Raw genomic sequence first — 17840 nt, forward strand, 5'->3', positions numbered from 1 at the left:
GGCAGCCTTGACGCCATAGGAAGCATAAGAGGGTTCTCACGCAGCTTTCACCCTCTCCGTTCGATGACGTTCTACGTCATACCTGCGGTAACTCAGGACGTTCTACGTCCGCCGCTTATGAACGTGGGTAGCGCTGGTGAACACTCTCAAGGTTAGGTTACTTGTAAACATAAATACCCCCGAAAACAGAAGATTTGACAGCCGTCGCCGTAGCTCAGAGGTAGAGCACCGGACGCGTAATTCGGAGGTCGTGGGTTCGGATCCCACCGGCGGCATGTGGTTGTTTTTTCTTCTGCTTTTCTAATCAATCACCTTTAAGCGATAACATATTGAGTAATATTCTAAATTGATCAGCACCACAAAATAAATAAGTTATTAAAAAAAAATCCCCTGTGCCCCTTGGTTTCTGTGGCTGTTGGCTTCTGTCATATTTATAACGAGCCCCTCATACCCCTTCCCTTGTTTGCTTAATTGCTTAGCGAGGGCCTCAGTTCTGGCAGCCTTGACGCCATGGAAGCATAAGAGGGTTCTCACGCAGCTTTCACCCTCTCGTTCGATGACGTTCTACGTCATACCTGCGGTAACTCAGGACGTTCTACGTCCGCCGCTTATGAACGTGGGTAGCGCTGGTGAACACTCTCAAGGTTAGGTTACTTGTAAACATAAATACCCCCGAAAACAGAAGATTTGACAGCCGTCGCCGTAGCTCAGAGGTAGAGCACCGGACGCGTAATTCGGAGGTCGTGGGTTCGGATCCCACCGGCGGCATGTGGTTGTTTTTTCTTCTGCTTTTCTAATCAATCACCTTTAAGCGATAACATATTGAGTAATATTCTAAATTGATCAGCACCACAAAATAAATAAGTTATTAAAAAAAAATCCCCTGTGCCCCTTGGTTTCTGTGGCTGTTGGCTTCTGTCATATTTATAACGAGCCCCTCATACCCCTTCCCTTGTTTGCTTAATTGCTTAGCGAGGGCCTCGGTTCTGGCAGCCTTGACGCCATAGGAAGCATAAGAGGGTTCTCACGCAGCTTTCACCCTCTCCGTTCGATGACGTTCTACGTCATACCTGCGGTAACTCAGGACGTTCTACGTCCGCCGCTTATGAACGTGGGTAGCGCTGGTGAATACTCTCAAGGTTAGGTTACTTGTAAACATAAATACCCCCGAAAACAGAAGATTTGAGAGCCGTCGCCGTAGCTCAGAGGTAGAGCACCGGACGCGTAATTCGGAGGTCGTGGGTTCGGATCCCACCGGCGGCATGTGGTTGTTTTTTCTTCTGCTTTTCTAATCAATCACCTTTAAGCGATAACATATTGAGTAATATTCTAAATTGATCAGCACCACAAAATAAATAAGTTATTAAAAAAAATCCCCTGTGCCCCTTGGTTTCTGTGGCTGTTGGCTTCTGTCATATTTATAACGAGCCCCTCATACCCCTTCCCTTGTTTGCTTAATTGCTTAGCGAGGGCCTCGGTTCTGGCAGCCTTGACGCCATAGGAAGCATAAGAGGGTTCTCACGCAGCTTTCACCCTCTCCGTTCGATGACGTTCTACGTCATACCTGCGGTAACTCAGGACGTTCTACGTCCGCCGCTTATGAACGTGGGTAGCGCTGGTGAACACTCTCAAGGTTAGGTTACTTGTAAACATAAATACCCCCGAAAACAGAAGATTTGACAGCCGTCGCCGTAGTTCAGAGGTAGAGCACCGGACGCGTAATTCGGAGGTCGTGGGTTCGGATCCCACCGGCGGCATGTGGTTGTTTTTTCTTCTGCTTTTCTAATCAATCACCTTTAAGCGATAACATATTGAGTAATATTCTAAATTGATCAGCACCACAAAATAAATAAGTTATTAAAAAAAAAATCCCCTGTGCCCCTTGGTTTCTGTGGCTGTTGGCTTCTGTCATATTTATAACGAGCCCCTCATACCCCTTCCCTTGTTTGCTTAATTGCTTAGCGAGGGCCTCAGTTCTGGCAGCCTTGACGCCATAGGAAGCATAAGAGGGTTCTCACGCAGCTTTCACCCTCTCGTTCGATGACGTTCTACGTCATACCTGCGGTAACTCAGGACGTTCTACGTCCGCCGCTTATGAACGTGGGTAGCGCTGGTGAACACTCTCAAGGTTAGGTTACTTGTAAACATAAATACCCCCGAAAACAGAAGATTTGACAGCCGTCGCCGTAGTTCAGAGGTAGAGCACCGGACGCGTAATTCGGAGGTCGTGGGTTCGGATCCCACCGGCGGCATGTGGTTGTTTTTTCTTCTGCTTTTCTAATCAATCACCTTTAAGCGATAACATATTGAGTAATATTCTAAATTGATCAGCACCACAAAATAAATAAGTTATTAAAAAAAAAATCCCCTGTGCCCCTTGGTTTCTGTGGCTGTTGGCTTCTGTCATATTTATAACGAGCCCCTCATACCCCTTCCCTTGTTTGCTTAATTGCTTAGCGAGGGCCTCAGTTCTGGCAGCCTTGACGCCATAGGAAGCATAAGAGGGTTCTCACGCAGCTTTCACCCTCTCGTTCGATGACGTTCTACGTCATACCTGCGGTAACTCAGGACGTTCTACGTCCGCCGCTTATGAACGTGGGTAGCGCTGGTGAACACTCTCAAGGTTAGGTTACTTGTAAACATAAATACCCCCGAAAACAGAAGATTTGACAGCCGTCGCCGTAGCTCAGAGGTAGAGCACCGGACGCGTAATTCGGAGGTCGTGGGTTCGGATCCCACCGGCGGCATGTGGTTGTTTTTTCTTCTGCTTTTCTAATCAATCACCTTTAAGCGATAACATATTGAGTAATATTCTAAATTGATCAGCACCACAAAATAATTAAGTTATTAAAAAAAAATCCCCTGTGCCCCTTGGTTTCTGTGGCTGTTGGCTTCTGTCATATTTATAACGAGCCCCTCATACCCCTTCCCTTGTTTGCTTAATTGCTTAGCGAGGGCCTCGGTTCTGGCAGCCTTGACGCCATAGGAAGCATAAGAGGGTTCTCACGCAGCTTTCACCCTCTCCGTTCGATGACGTTCTACGTCATACCTGCGGTAACTCAGGACGTTCTACGTCCGCCGCTTATGAACGTGGGTAGCGCTGGTGAACACTCTCAAGGTTAGGTTACTTGTAAACATAAATACCCCCGAAAACAGAAGATTTGACAGCCGTCGCCGTAGCTCAGAGGTAGAGCACCGGACGCGTAATTCGGAGGTCGTGGGTTCGGATCCCACCGGCGGCATGTGGTTGTTTTTTCTTCTGCTTTTCTAATCAATCACCTTTAAGCGATAACATATTGAGTAATATTCTAAATTGATCAGCACCACAAAATAAATAAGTTATTAAAAAAAAAATCCCCTGTGCCCCTTGGTTTCTGTGGCTGTTGGCTTCTGTCATATTTATAACGAGCCCCTCATACCCCTTCCCTTGTTTGCTTAATTGCTTAGCGAGGGCCTCGGTTCTGGCAGCCTTGACGCCATAGGAAGCATAAGAGGGTTCTCACGCAGCTTTCACCCTCTCCGTTCGATGACGTTCTACGTCATAACTGCGGTAACTCAGGACGTTCTACGTCCGCCGCTTATGAACGTGGGTAGCGCTGGTGAACACTCTCAAGGTTAGTTTACTTGTAAACATAAATACCCCCGAAAACAGAAGATTTGACAGCCGTCGCCGTAGCTCAGAGGTAGAGCACCGGACGCGTAATTCGGAGGTCGTGGGTTCGGATCCCACCGGCGGCATGTGGTTGTTTTTTCTTCTGCTTTTCTAATCAATCACCTTTAAGCGATAACATATTGAGTAATATTCTAAATTGATCAGCACCACAAAATAAATAAGTTACTAAAAAAAAAACCCCTGTGCCCCTTGGTTTCTGTGGCTGTTGGCTTCTGTCATATTTATAACGAGCCCCTCATACCCCTTCCCTTGTTTGCTTAATTGCTTAGCGAGGGCCTCGGTTCTGGCAGCCTTGACGCCATAGGAAGCATAAGAGGGTTCTCACGCAGGTTTCACCCTCTCCGTTCGATGACGTTCTACGTCATACCTGCGGTAACTCAGGACGTTCTACGTCCGCCGCTTATGAACGTGGGTAGCGCTGGTGAACACTATCAAGGTTAGGTTACCTGTAAACATAAATACCCCCGAAAACAGAAGATTTGACAGCCGTCGCCGTAGCTCAGAGGTAGAGCACCGGACGCGTAATTCGGAGGTCGTGGGTTCGGATCCCACCGGCGGCATGTGGTTGTTTTTTCTTCTGCTTTTCTAATCAATCACCTTTAAGCGATAACATATTGAGTAATATTCTAAATTGATCAGCACCACAAAATAAATAAGTTATTAAAAAAAAATCCCCTGTGCCCCTTGGTTTCTGTGGCTGTTGGCTTCTGTCATATTTATAACGAGCCCCTCATACCCCTTCCCTTGTTTGCTTAATTGCTTAGCGAGGGCCTGGGTTCTGGCAGCCTTGACGCCATAGGAAGCATAAGAGGGTTCTCACGCAGCTTTCACCCTCTCCGTTCGATGACGTTCTACGTCATACCTGCGGTAACTCAGGACGTTCTACGTCCGCCGCTTATGAACGTGGGTAGCGCTGGTGAACACTCTCAAGGTTAGGTTACTTGTAAACATAAATACCCCCGAAAACAGAAGATTTGACAGCCGTCGCCGTAGCTCAGAGGTAGAGCACCGGACGCGTAATTCGGAGGTCGTGGGTTCGGATCCCACCGGCGGCATGTGGTTGTTTTTTCTTCTGCTTTTCTAATCAATCACCTTTAAGCGATAACATTTTGAGTAATATTCTAAATTGATCAGCACCACAAAATAAATAAGTTATTAAAAAAAAATCCCCTGTGCCCCTTGGTTTCTGTGGCTGTTGGCTTCTGTCATATTTATAACGAGCCCCTCATACCCCTTCCCTTGTTTGCTTAATTGCTTAGCGAGGGCCTCGGGTCTGGCAGCCTTGACGCCATAGGAAGCATAAGAGGGTTCTCACGCAGCTTTCACCCTCTCCGTTCGATGACGTTCTACGTCATACCTGCGGTAACTCAGGACGTTCTACGTCCGCCGCTTATGAACGTGGGTAGCGCTGGTGAACACTCTCAAGGTTAGTTTACTTGTAAACATAAATACCCCCGAAAACAGAAGATTTGACAGCCGTCGCCGTAGCTCAGAGGTAGAGCACCGGACGCGTAATTCGGAGGTCGTGGGTTCGGATCCCACCGGCGGCATGTGGTTGTTTTTTCTTCTGCTTTTCTAATCAATCACCTTTAAGCGATAACATATTGAGTAATATTCTAAATTGATCAGCACCACAAAATAAATAAGTTACTAAAAAAAAACCCCTGTGCCCCTTGGTTTCTGTGGCTGTTGGCTTCTGTCATATTTATAACGAGCCCCTCATACCCCTTCCCTTGTTTGCTTAATTGCTTAGCGAGGGCCTCGGTTCTGGCAGCCTTGACGCCATAGGAAGCATAAGAGGGTTCTCACGCAGCTTTCACCCTCTCCGTTCGATGACGTTCTACGTCATACCTGCGGTAACTCAGGACGTTCTACGTCCGCCGCTTATGAACGTGGGTAGCGCTGGTGAACACTCTCAAGGTTAGGTTACTTGTAAACATAAATACCCCCGAAAACAGAAGATTTGACAGCCGTCGCCGTAGCTCAGAGGTAGAGCACCGGACGCGTAATTCGGAGGTCGTGGGTTCGGATCCCACCGGCGGCATGTGGTTGTTTTTTCTTCTGCTTTTCTAATCAATCACCTTTAAGCGATAACATATTGAGTAATATTCTAAATTGATCAGCACCACAAAATAAATAAGTTATTAAAAAAAAAAATCCCCTGTGCCCCTTGGTTTCTGTGGCTGTTGGCTTCTGTCATATTTATAACGAGCCCCTCATACCCCTTCCCTTGTTTGCTTAATTGCTTAGCGAGGGCCTCGGTTCTGGCAGCCTTGACGCCATAGGAAGCATAAGAGGGTTCTCACGCAGCTTTCACCCTCTCCTTTCGATGACGTTCTACGTCATACCTGCGGTAACTCAGGACGTTCTACGTCCGCCGCTTATGAACGTGGGTAGCGCTGGTGAACACTCTCAAGGTTAGGTTACCTGTAAACATAAATACCCCCGAAAACAGAAGATTTGACAGCCGTCGCCGTAGCTCAGAGGTAGAGCACCGGACGCGTAATTCGGAGGTCGTGGGTTCGGATCCCACCGGCGGCATGTGGTTGTTTTTTCTTCTGCTTTTCTAATCAATCACCTTTAAGCGATAACATATTGAGTAATATTCTAAATTGATCAGCACCACAAAATAAATAAGTTATTAAAAAAAATCCCCTGTGCCCCTTGGTTTCTGTGGCTGTTGGCTTCTGTCATATTTATAACGAGCCCCTCATACCCCTTCCCTTGTTTGCTTAATTGCTTAGCGAGGGCCTGGGTTCTGGCAGCCTTGACGCCATAGGAAGCATAAGAGGGTTCTCACGCAGCTTTCACCCTCTCCGTTCGATGACGTTCTACGTCATACCTGCGGTAACTCAGGACGTTCTACGTCCGCCGCTTATGAACGTGGGTAGCGCTGGTGAACACTCTCAAGGTTAGGTTACTTGTAAACATAAATACCCCCGAAAACAGAAGATTTGACAGCCGTCGCCGTAGCTCAGAGGTAGAGCACCGGACGCGTAATTCGGAGGTCGTGGGTTCGGATCCCACCGGCGGCATGTGGTTGTTTTTTCTTCTGCTTTTCTAATCAATCACCTTTAAGCGATAACATATTGAGTAATATTCTAAATTGATCAGCACCACAAAATAAATAAGTTATTAAAAAAAAATCCCCTGTGCCCCTTGGTTTCTGTGGCTGTTGGCTTCTGTCATATTTATAACGAGCCCCTCATACCCCTTCCCTTGTTTGCTTAATTGCTTAGCGAGGGCCTCGGGTCTGGCAGCCTTGACGCCATAGGAAGCATAAGAGGGTTCTCACGCAGCTTTCACCCTCTCCGTTCGATATGACGTTCTACGTCATACCTGCGGTAACTCAGGACGTTCTACGTCCGCCGCTTATGAACGTGGGTAGCGCTGGTGAACACTCTCAAGGTTAGGTTACTTGTAAACATAAATACCCCCGAAAACAGAAGACTTAACAGCCGTCGCCGTAGCTCAGAGGTAGAGCACCGGACGCGTAATTCGGAGGTCGTGGGTTCGGATCCCACCGGCGGCATGTGGTTGTTTTTTCTTCTGCTTTTCTAATCAATCACCTTTAAGCGATAACATATTGAGTAATATTCTAAATTGATCAGCACCACAAAATAAATAAGTTATTAAAAAAAAAATCCCCTGTGCCCCTTGGTTTCTGTGGCTGTTGGCTTCTGTCATATTTATAACGAGCCCCTCATACCCCTTCCCTTGTTTGCTTAATTGCTTAGCGAGGGCCTCGGTTCTGGCAGCCTTGACGCCATAGGAAGCATAAGAGGGTTCTCACGCAGCTTTCACCCTCTCCGTTCGATGACGTTCTACGTCATACCTGCGGTAACTCAGGACGTTCTACGTCCGCCGCTTATGAACGTGGGTAGCGCTGGTGAACACTCTCAAGGTTAGGTTACTTGTAAACATAAATACCCCCGAAAACAGAAGATTTGACAGCCGTCGCCGTAGCTCAGAGGTAGAGCACCGGACGCGTAATTCGGAGGTCGTGGGTTCGGATCCCACCGGCGGCATGTGGTTGTTTTTTCTTCTGCTTTTCTAATCAACCACCTTTAAGCGATAACATATTGAGTAATATTCTAAATTGATCAGCACCACAAAATAAATAAGTTATTAAAAAAAAAATCCCCTGTGCCCCTTGGTTTCTGTGGCTGTTGGCTTCTGTCATATTTATAACGAGCCCCTCATACCCCTTCCCTTGTTTGCTTAATTGCTTAGCGAGGGCCTCGGTTCTGGCAGCCTTGACGCCATAGGAAGCATAAGAGGGTTCTCACGCAGCTTTCACCCTCTCCTTTCGATGACGTTCTACGTCATACCTGCGGTAACTCAGGACGTTCTACGTCCGCCGCTTATGAACGTGGGTAGCGCTGGTGAACACTCTCAAGGTTAGGTTACCTGTAAACATAAATACCCCCGAAAACAGAAGATTTGACAGCCGTCGCCGTAGCTCAGAGGTAGAGCACCGGACGCGTAATTCGGAGGTCGTGGGTTCGGATCCCACCGGCGGCATGTGGTTGTTTTTTCTTCTGCTTTTCTAATCAATCACCTTTAAGCGATAACATATTGAGTAATATTCTAAATTGATCAGCACCACAAAATAAATAAGTTACTAAAAAAAAAACCCCTGTGCCCCTTGGTTTCTGTGGCTGTTGGCTTCTGTCATATTTATAACGAGCCCCTCATACCCCTTCCCTTGTTTGCTTAATTGCTTAGCGAGGGCCTCGGTTCTGGCAGCCTTGACGCCATAGGAAGCATAAGAGGGTTCTCACGCAGGTTTCACCCTCTCCGTTCGATGACGTTCTACGTCATACCTGCGGTAACTCAGGACGTTCTACGTCCGCCGCTTATGAACGTGGGTAGCGCTGGTGAACACTCTCAAGGTTAGGTTACCTGTAAACATAAATACCCCCGAAAACAGAAGATTTGACAGCCGTCGCCGTAGCTCAGAGGTAGAGCACCGGACGCGTAATTCGGAGGTCGTGGGTTCGGATCCCACCGGCGGCATGTGGTTGTTTTTTCTTCTGCTTTTCTAATCAATCACCTTTAAGCGATAACATATTGAGTAATATTCTAAATTGATCAGCACCACAAAATAAATAAGTTATTAAAAAAAAATCCCCTGTGCCCCTTGGTTTCTGTGGCTGTTGGCTTCTGTCATATTTATAACGAGCCCCTCATACCCCTTCCCTTGTTTGCTTAATTGCTTAGCGAGGGCCTGGGTTCTGGCAGCCTTGACGCCATAGGAAGCATAAGAGGGTTCTCACGCAGCTTTCACCCTCTCCGTTCGATGACGTTCTACGTCATACCTGCGGTAACTCAGGACGTTCTACGTCCGCCGCTTATGAACGTGGGTAGCGCTGGTGAACACTCTCAAGGTTAGGTTACTTGTAAACATAAATACCCCCGAAAACAGAAGATTTGACAGCCGTCGCCGTAGCTCAGAGGTAGAGCACCGGACGCGTAATTCGGAGGTCGTGGGTTCGGATCCCACCGGCGGCATGTGGTTGTTTTTTCTTCTGCTTTTCTAATCAATCACCTTTAAGCGATAACATTTTGAGTAATATTCTAAATTGATCAGCACCACAAAATAAATAAGTTATTAAAAAAAAATCCCCTGTGCCCCTTGGTTTCTGTGGCTGTTGGCTTCTGTCATATTTATAACGAGCCCCTCATACCCCTTCCCTTGTTTGCTTAATTGCTTAGCGAGGGCCTCGGGTCTGGCAGCCTTGACGCCATAGGAAGCATAAGAGGGTTCTCACGCAGCTTTCACCCTCTCCGTTCGATGACGTTCTACGTCATACCTGCGGTAACTCAGGACGTTCTACGTCCGCCGCTTATGAACGTGGGTAGCGCTGGTGAACACTCTCAAGGTTAGTTTACTTGTAAACATAAATACCCCCGAAAACAGAAGATTTGACAGCCGTCGCCGTAGCTCAGAGGTAGAGCACCGGACGCGTAATTCGGAGGTCGTGGGTTCGGATCCCACCGGCGGCATGTGGTTGTTTTTTCTTCTGCTTTTCTAATCAATCACCTTTAAGCGATAACATATTGAGTAATATTCTAAATTGATCAGCACCACAAAATAAATAAGTTACTAAAAAAAAACCCCTGTGCCCCTTGGTTTCTGTGGCTGTTGGCTTCTGTCATATTTATAACGAGCCCCTCATACCCCTTCCCTTGTTTGCTTAATTGCTTAGCGAGGGCCTCGGTTCTGGCAGCCTTGACGCCATAGGAAGCATAAGAGGGTTCTCACGCAGCTTTCACCCTCTCCGTTCGATGACGTTCTACGTCATACCTGCGGTAACTCAGGACGTTCTACGTCCGCCGCTTATGAACGTGGGTAGCGCTGGTGAACACTCTCAAGGTTAGGTTACTTGTAAACATAAATACCCCCGAAAACAGAAGATTTGACAGCCGTCGCCGTAGCTCAGAGGCAGAGCACCGGACGCGTAATTCGGAGGTCGTGGGTTCGGATCCCACCGGCGGCATGTGGTTGTTTTTTCTTCTGCTTTTCTAATCAATCACCTTTAAGCGATAACATATTGAGTAATATTCTAAATTGATCAGCACCACAAAATAAATAAGTTATTAAAAAAAAATCCCCTGTGCCCCTTGGTTTCTGTGGCTGTTGGCTTCTGTCATATTTATAACGAGCCCCTCATACCCCTTCCCTTGTTTGCTTAATTGCTTAGCGAGGGCCTCGGGTCTGGCAGCCTTGACGCCATAGGAAGCATAAGAGGGTTCTCACGCAGCTTTCACCCTCTCCGTTCGATATGACGTTCTACGTCATACCTGCGGTAACTCAGGACGTTCTACGTCCGCCGCTTATGAACGTGGGTAGCGCTGGTGAACACTCTCAAGGTTAGGTTACTTGTAAACATAAATACCCCCGAAAACAGAAGATTGGACAGCCGTCGCCGTAGCTCAGAGGTAGAGCACCGGACGCGTAATTCGGAGGTCGTGGGTTCGGATCCCACCGGCGGCATGTGGTTGTTTTTTCTTCTGCTTTTCTAATCAATCACCTTTAAGCGATAACATATTGAGTAATATTCTAAATTGATCAGCACCACAAAATAAATAAGTTATTAAAAGAAAAAAAATCCCCTGTGCCGCTTGGTTTCTGTGGCTGTTGGCTTCTGTCATATTTATAACGAGCCCCTCATACCCCTTCCCTTGTTTGCTTAATTGCTTAGCGAGGGCCTCGGTTCTGGCAGCCTTGACGCCATAGGAAGCATAAGAGGGTTCTCACGCAGCTTTCACCCTCTCCGTTCGATGACGTTCTACGTCATACCTGCGGTAACTCAGGACGTTCTACGTCCGCCGCTTATGAACGTGGGTAGCGCTGGTGAACACTCTCAAGGTTAGGTTACTTGTAAACATAAAAACCCCGAAAACAGAAGACTTAACAGCCGTCGCCGTAGCTCAGAGGTAGAGCACCGGACGCGTAATTCGGAGGTCGTGGGTTCGGATCCCACCGGCGGCATGTGGTTGTTTTTTCTTCTGCTTTTCTAATCAATCACCTTTAAGCGATAACATATTGAGTAATATTCTAAATTGATCAGCACCACAAAATAAATAAGTTATTAAAAAAAAAATCCCCTGTGCCCCTTGGTTTCTGTGGCTGTTGGCTTCTGTCATATTTATAACGAGCCCCTCATACCCCTTCCCTTGTTTGCTTAATTGCTTAGCGAGGGCCTCGGTTCTGGCAGCCTTGACGCCATAGGAAGCATAAGAGGGTTCTCACGCAGCTTTCACCCTCTCCGTTCGATGACGTTCTACGTCATACCTGCGGTAACTCAGGACGTTCTACGTCCGCCGCTTATGAACGTGGGTAGCGCTGGTGAACACTCTCAAGGTTAGGTTACTTGTAAACATAAATACCCCCGAAAACAGAAGATTTGACAGCCGTCGCCGTAGCTCAGAGGTAGAGCACCGGACGCGTAATTCGGAGGTCGTGGGTTCGGATCCCACCGGCGGCATGTGGTTGTTTTTTCTTCTGCTTTTCTAATCAACCACCTTTAAGCGATAACATATTGAGTAATATTCTAAATTGATCAGCACCACAAAATAAATAAGTTATTAAAAAAAAAATCCCCTGTGCCCCTTGGTTTCTGTGGCTGTTGGCTTCTGTCATATTTATAACGAGCCCCTCATACCCCTTCCCTTGTTTGCTTAATTGCTTAGCGAGGGCCTCGGTTCTGGCAGCCTTGACGCCATAGGAAGCATAAGAGGGTTCTCACGCAGCTTTCACCCTCTCCTTTCGATGACGTTCTACGTCATACCTGCGGTAACTCAGGACGTTCTACGTCCGCCGCTTATGAACGTGGGTAGCGCTGGTGAACACTCTCAAGGTTAGGTTACCTGTAAACATAAATACCCCCGAAAACAGAAGATTTGACAGCCGTCGCCGTAGCTCAGAGGTAGAGCACCGGACGCGTAATTCGGAGGTCGTGGGTTCGGATCCCACCGGCGGCATGTGGTTGTTTTTTCTTCTGCTTTTCTAATCAATCACCTTTAAGCGATAACATATTGAGTAATATTTTAAATTGATCAGCACCACAAAATAAATAAGTTACTAAAAAAAAACCCCTGTGCCCCTTGGTTTCTGTGGCTGTTGGCTTCTGTCGTATTTATAACGAGCCCCTCATACCCCTTCCCTTGTTTGCTTAATTGCTTAGCGAGGGCCTCGGTTCTGGCAGCCTTGACGCCATAGGAAGCATAAGAGGGTTCTCACGCAGCTTTCACCCTCCCCGTTCGATGACGTTCTACGTCATACCTGCGGTAACTCAGGACGTTCTACGTCCGCCGCTTATGAACGTGGGTAGCGCTGGTGAACACTCTCAAGGTTAGGTTACTTGTAAACATAAATACCCCCGAAAACAGAAGACTTAACAGCCGTCGCCGTAGCTCAGAGGTAGAGCACCGGACGCGTAATTCGGAGGTCGTGGGTTCGGATCCCACCGGCGGCATGTGGTTGTTTCTTCTTCTGCTTTTCTAATCAATCACCTTTAAGCGATAACATATTGAGTAATATTCTAAATTGATCAGCACCACAAAATAAATAAGTTATTAAAAAAAAATCCCCTGTGCCCCTTGGTTTCTGTGGCTGTTGGCTTCTGTCATATTTATAACGAGCCCCTCATACCCCTTCCCTTGTTTGCTTAATTGCTTAGCGAGGGCCTCGGTTCTGGCAGCCTTGACGCCATAGGAAGCATAAGAGGGTTCTCACGCAGCTTTCACCCTCTCCGTTCGATGACGTTCTACGTCATAGCTGCGGTAACTCAGGACGTTCTACGTCCGCCGCTTATGAACGTGGGTAGCGCTGGTGAACACTCTCAAGGTTAGGTTACTTGTAAACATAAATACCCCCGAAAACAGAAGATTTGACAGCCGTCGCCGTAGCTCAGAGGTAGAGCACCGGACGCGTAATTCGGAGGTCGTGGGTTCGGATCCCACCGGCGGCATGTGGTTGTTTTTTCTTCTGCTTTTCTAATCAATCACCTTTAAGCGATAACATATTGAGTAATATTCTAAATTGATCAGCACCACAAAATAAATAAGTTATTAAAAAAAAATCCCCTGTGCCCCTTGGCTTCTGTGGCTGTTGGCTTCTGTCATATTTATAACGAGCCCCTCATACCCCTTTCCTTGTTTGCTTAATTGCTTAGCGAGGGCCTCGGTTCTGGCAGCCTTGACGCCATAGGAAGCATAAGAGGGTTCTCACGCAGCTTTCACCCTCTCCGTTCGATGACGTTCTACGTCATACCTGCGGTAACTCAGGACGTTCTACGTCCGCCGCTTATGAACGTGGGTAGCGCTGGTGAACACTCTCAAGGTTAGGTTACTTGTAAACATAAATACCCCCGAAAACAGAAGATTTGACAGCCGTCGCCGTAGCTCAGAGGTAGAGCACCGGACGCGTAATTCGGAGGTCGTGGGTTCGGATCCCACCGGCGGCATGTGGTTGTTTTTTCTTCTGCTTTTCTAATCAATCACCTTTAAGCGATAACATATTGAGTAATATTTTAAATTGATCAGCACCACAAAATAAATAAGTTACTAAAAAAAAACCCCTGTGCCCCTTGGTTTCTGTGGCTGTTGGCTTCTGTCATATTTATAACGAGCCCCTCATACCCCTTCCCTTGTTTGCTTAATTGCTTAGCGAGGGCCTCGGTTCTGGCAGCCTTGACGCCATAGGAAGCATAAGAGGGTTCTCACGCAGCTTTCACCCTCTCCGTTCGATGACGTTCTACGTCATACCTGCGGTAACTCAGGACGTTGTACGTCCGCCGCTTATGAACGTGGGTAGCGCTGGTGAACACTCTCAAGGTTAGGTTACTTGTAAACATAAATACCCCCGAAAACAGAAGATTTGACAGCCGTCGCCGTAGCTCAGAGGTAGAGCACCGGACGCGTAATTCGGAGGTCGTGGGTTCGGATCCCACCGGCGGCATGTGGTTGTTTTTTCTTCTGCTTTTCTAATCAATCACCTTTAAGCGATAACACATTGAGTAATATTCTAAATTGATCAGCACCACAAAATAAATAAGTTATTAAAAAAAATCCCCTGTGCCCCTTGGTTTCTGTGGCTGTTGGCTTCTGTCATATTTATAACGAGCCCCTCATACCCCTTCCCTTGTTTGCTTAATTGCTTAGCGAGGGCCTCGGTTCTGGCAGCCTTGACGCCATAGGAAGCATAAGAGGGTTCTCACGCAGCTTTCACCCTCTCCGTTCGATGACGTTCTACGTCAAACCTGCGGTAACTCAGGACGTTCTACGTCCGCCGCTTATGAACGTGGGTAGCGCTGGTGAACACTCTCAAGGTTAGGTTACTTGTAAACATAAATACCCCCGAAAACTGAAGATTTGACAGCCGTCGCCGTAGCTCAGAGGTAGAGCACCGGACGCGTAATTCGGAGGTCGTGGGTTCGAATCCCACCGGCGGCATGTGGTTGTTTTTTCTTCTGCTTTTCTAATCAATCACCTTTAAGCGATAACATATTGAGTAATATTCTAAATTGATCAGCACCACAAAATAAATAAGTTATTAAAAAAAAATCCCCTGTGCCCCTTGGTTTCTGTGGCTGTTGGCTTCTGTCATATTTATAACGAGCCCCTCATACCCCTTCCCTTGTTTGCTTTATATATATATATTTTACTTGCATCGATGGGACGAAAAACAAAACGAGTTATCAAAGCATATCGCATGGAATGTGAGATAAAGATGACAAAAGAATACATAATTAGCCCTCTTCCCACATACGCATGCGCGCGCACACTCCTACGCGCATTTCTGAAGTTACTCTCGAACTTGTAGAGGCCTTTCTCCTTTCGCTCGTTCTACGATGATTTTCGGACTTACTTTGAACCCCTAGTAATCGTTTTGCGCACAGTGCTTCACAAGATTACCGTAACCAGGGTCCTCCAATTAACTTTGGCCAAAGTAAAAAATAAGGTCGAACACCACTGAGCACTGCCATTTTTAAACTTTCGTGGCTGCATAAAACGAGTCGCATCCCACCACAGAAAGCTATGTCATTTGTTCTCTGTTCCGGCTCTTAAGATGCGTAGCAGTGTAATCTTGCAGTTAGCTTTGAAACTAATCGCCGGGTATGAAAACAGGAAGCGAAAAAGAAACAAAAAGCAGTCCCGGAAAACCAGAAGAACTCGGCAGCCACAAAAACAGATGATCGAAGCGCGTTGTGTCACATCCTAAAGTCTAGCCCTCACAGAAACGTTATTATCTTCTTTTCTTTTTCCACTTCGTAATCCAGGCAGCGAGGCCCGGTAATCCCTTTTAATTAAACGTCCGCCCAATTACACCGACTCAGCAGGGAAGCCTTACGAGACGAAGCTCTTCCGCCAGGGCCTCGATGTTCGACAAGGGGAACGTCGCCGAGGGAAGAATAAGGAAAATATATTCTTTTTTTTTCCTGTATTCCTAACTAGAGTGAGGAGTAGTTCGGTTATTTTTGCCATTCTTTAAGGAACGATCCGGTTCTGAGCAATCACGGCGCTGTATTCTCTTTACTTTTCCCTGAATACAATTAGGAACAAGAACTTTGTTCGGCTTGGATGCTGTCGGGCATTTTATTCTTGCCTGTGGAGCGCATGCGTTGATTATTTTTTTAAGATATACGAAGAAAAGCGTTTTTACGTTTAAGGTCAACCAATCCCGCTTACTCAACGCCGCTTAGTGTGCCGCCTTCATTTGAACGCGTGTTTGAAAATGCTTCCTCCATGTGCAGACGTGCGGAGATAAGCTTAAAATTATATAACTGCATAAAAGTAGTCGTTACGTCTCATCAGCTGGCCTAAAACTTTACTCTCCTAAGCCAAGTGCAAAGACTATGGGTCCTGACGCGTGACACCTATAGAAGGCTTGCTCCGGCAAGTACGAAGCGCATTTATAGCGTTAGTTGTCCTAGCAGTCATCGTGGGCTTGTCAAGCCCACCTCGCATCTCTTGCCTCACGCTACTTTTTTCGCGTTTAGGTGGGGCGTGTTCGCTCATAACAGACACCGTTGACATACCGTGTACCGTGTGCGTGTAACAATTACCGTTACCGGAGTACCGGGAGCCATAGAGTTTCTTACTATTACCTAGAGGGAAAGCTGGCGACCCTTCTATGGGAGTTTGCGTGGAGCTCCCTCAAGACCACTTCAGCCACCATGGGCGCTCAAAGCATCATGGGGAGGTGAGCTACCGACTGCAGAACTACAACGTTTGCCATAAAATAATGCAAAAATAAACGCTGTTTGATAACCAAAAATGTCGTAACATTCAATATCTTGTCTAACGATTGCAACAAATGAGCAGGAAAGCATGAAAATGCAATGTTTGCCCAAAATAAGAGCTGACTCGCTCTCCTGTTGGCCAAGTATTGAACATACAAAAACTAATATTTTGTGCTTAACAGGCGAACTTCTAAAAAGAAATATGTTTAAAAAAATGCTGCAAAAACATTTTTAAAAGTTTTTTAATGGTATTTCGGAAATAAAAACCTTTTATTGACGTCGTGTGCTGTTGCGGTTTCACTACTGTAGTTTTTGCACACTGCGTTCGCGCCAAAGTCGTCTGCGCACACACGAACAGCGTTTTCATAACGAAACACCTTAGTAGTGACTTTCTGTGTTCCCAAAAAAATACAACTGTCCCGCAACAAGTAGCTCACCGTCCCATCATGCTTTGAGCGTCCATGGTGACTGAAGCGCTGCGCTGCCAGCTTTCCCTCTAGGTAATAGTACGAAACTCTATGCCGGGAACCCGCGTGCCGTCAGTGCGCGTGCGCAGATCGTCTTGAGAGCGCCAGAGGGCTGCAGGTACCGGGAAGCTGCGCAGACGCCTCCCGCATTGCGTACAACCAGGGCCTGCGCACTGGCGGTGAGCGGGCACCTGGCGCCCCGGTAACGGTAATTCGGTATACGGTATGCTAAAGGTGCCTAATAAAGTAACAACACCGTACGCTCAGCCCATTCTACGCACGTCGTGTTGCACTCGGGGCCATCGGGTCGAGAACGCGATCACTACAATACGCCACGCAGGGAATCAACCTGAAATTTGTTAAGTACACACTCTTTGGCTTCGATCGCACACCGCTTTGTCGACTTCATCATCGATGTCATGAAGCCTAGGAAATTAGTACTAGATGTTGCATTGCGGGACTCCACACCCAAAGCCAGTCCAACGCAGTCTACACCACCGCGATACATGTCCAGCGATCTGAAGTTCAGCAAGTAGGGCAGTGCAATGGCGATGAAGGCGATATGAGCGCGTTTCTCTGGACACAAAGAAGATATAAAATCAGTCTCCAAGAAACGGAAACGACACGGAGCTAGTACATGCTAGGGGCAGTCGCGATTAAACGCATTTTCGCCGTTCATTGACTACCCCAAATTGTTATCATGCAAATAAAGTTAAATGAAATAGAAGTATGAACCCGCAGCACAAAAACCATAATACAGCTCGGTATGCAGTGAACCATTAAACACGTTTACATCAACACGACAGAACTCGACAGTAGCGCATCGCATTTACTAGCGGATCACGAGTAATGTGAAAGCTCTGAGGGCAAAAAAAAAAAAGGTAAATGAATAAAAGGCGATGCGCCAGAGTTTACATATAGCGCATTTATTGTGGCGCGATTGTGGCA

The 17840-nt window shown here is 47.0% G+C and overlaps 1 protein-coding gene and 1 non-coding gene across 2 annotated transcripts in view; one reads left to right on the top strand and one right to left on the bottom strand.

Annotated features, from left to right (window-relative positions):
* Positions 1–17840, bottom strand: part of LOC149341216 (peroxidasin homolog) — a 283056-nt gene that overhangs the window by 229915 nt on the left and 35301 nt on the right. The window lies entirely within an intron of this gene.
* On the top strand, positions 14564–14635 carry TRNAT-CGU (transfer RNA threonine (anticodon CGU)). Its single transcript has one exon. It is a non-coding gene; the product is annotated as a tRNA-Thr (tRNA).

The sequence above is a fragment of the Amblyomma mixtum genome, chromosome 5 (assembly GCF_055824585.1).
Source record: "Amblyomma mixtum isolate Tamu chromosome 5, ASM5582458v1, whole genome shotgun sequence".
NCBI classification, from domain to species: domain Eukaryota; kingdom Metazoa; phylum Arthropoda; class Arachnida; order Ixodida; family Ixodidae; genus Amblyomma; species Amblyomma mixtum.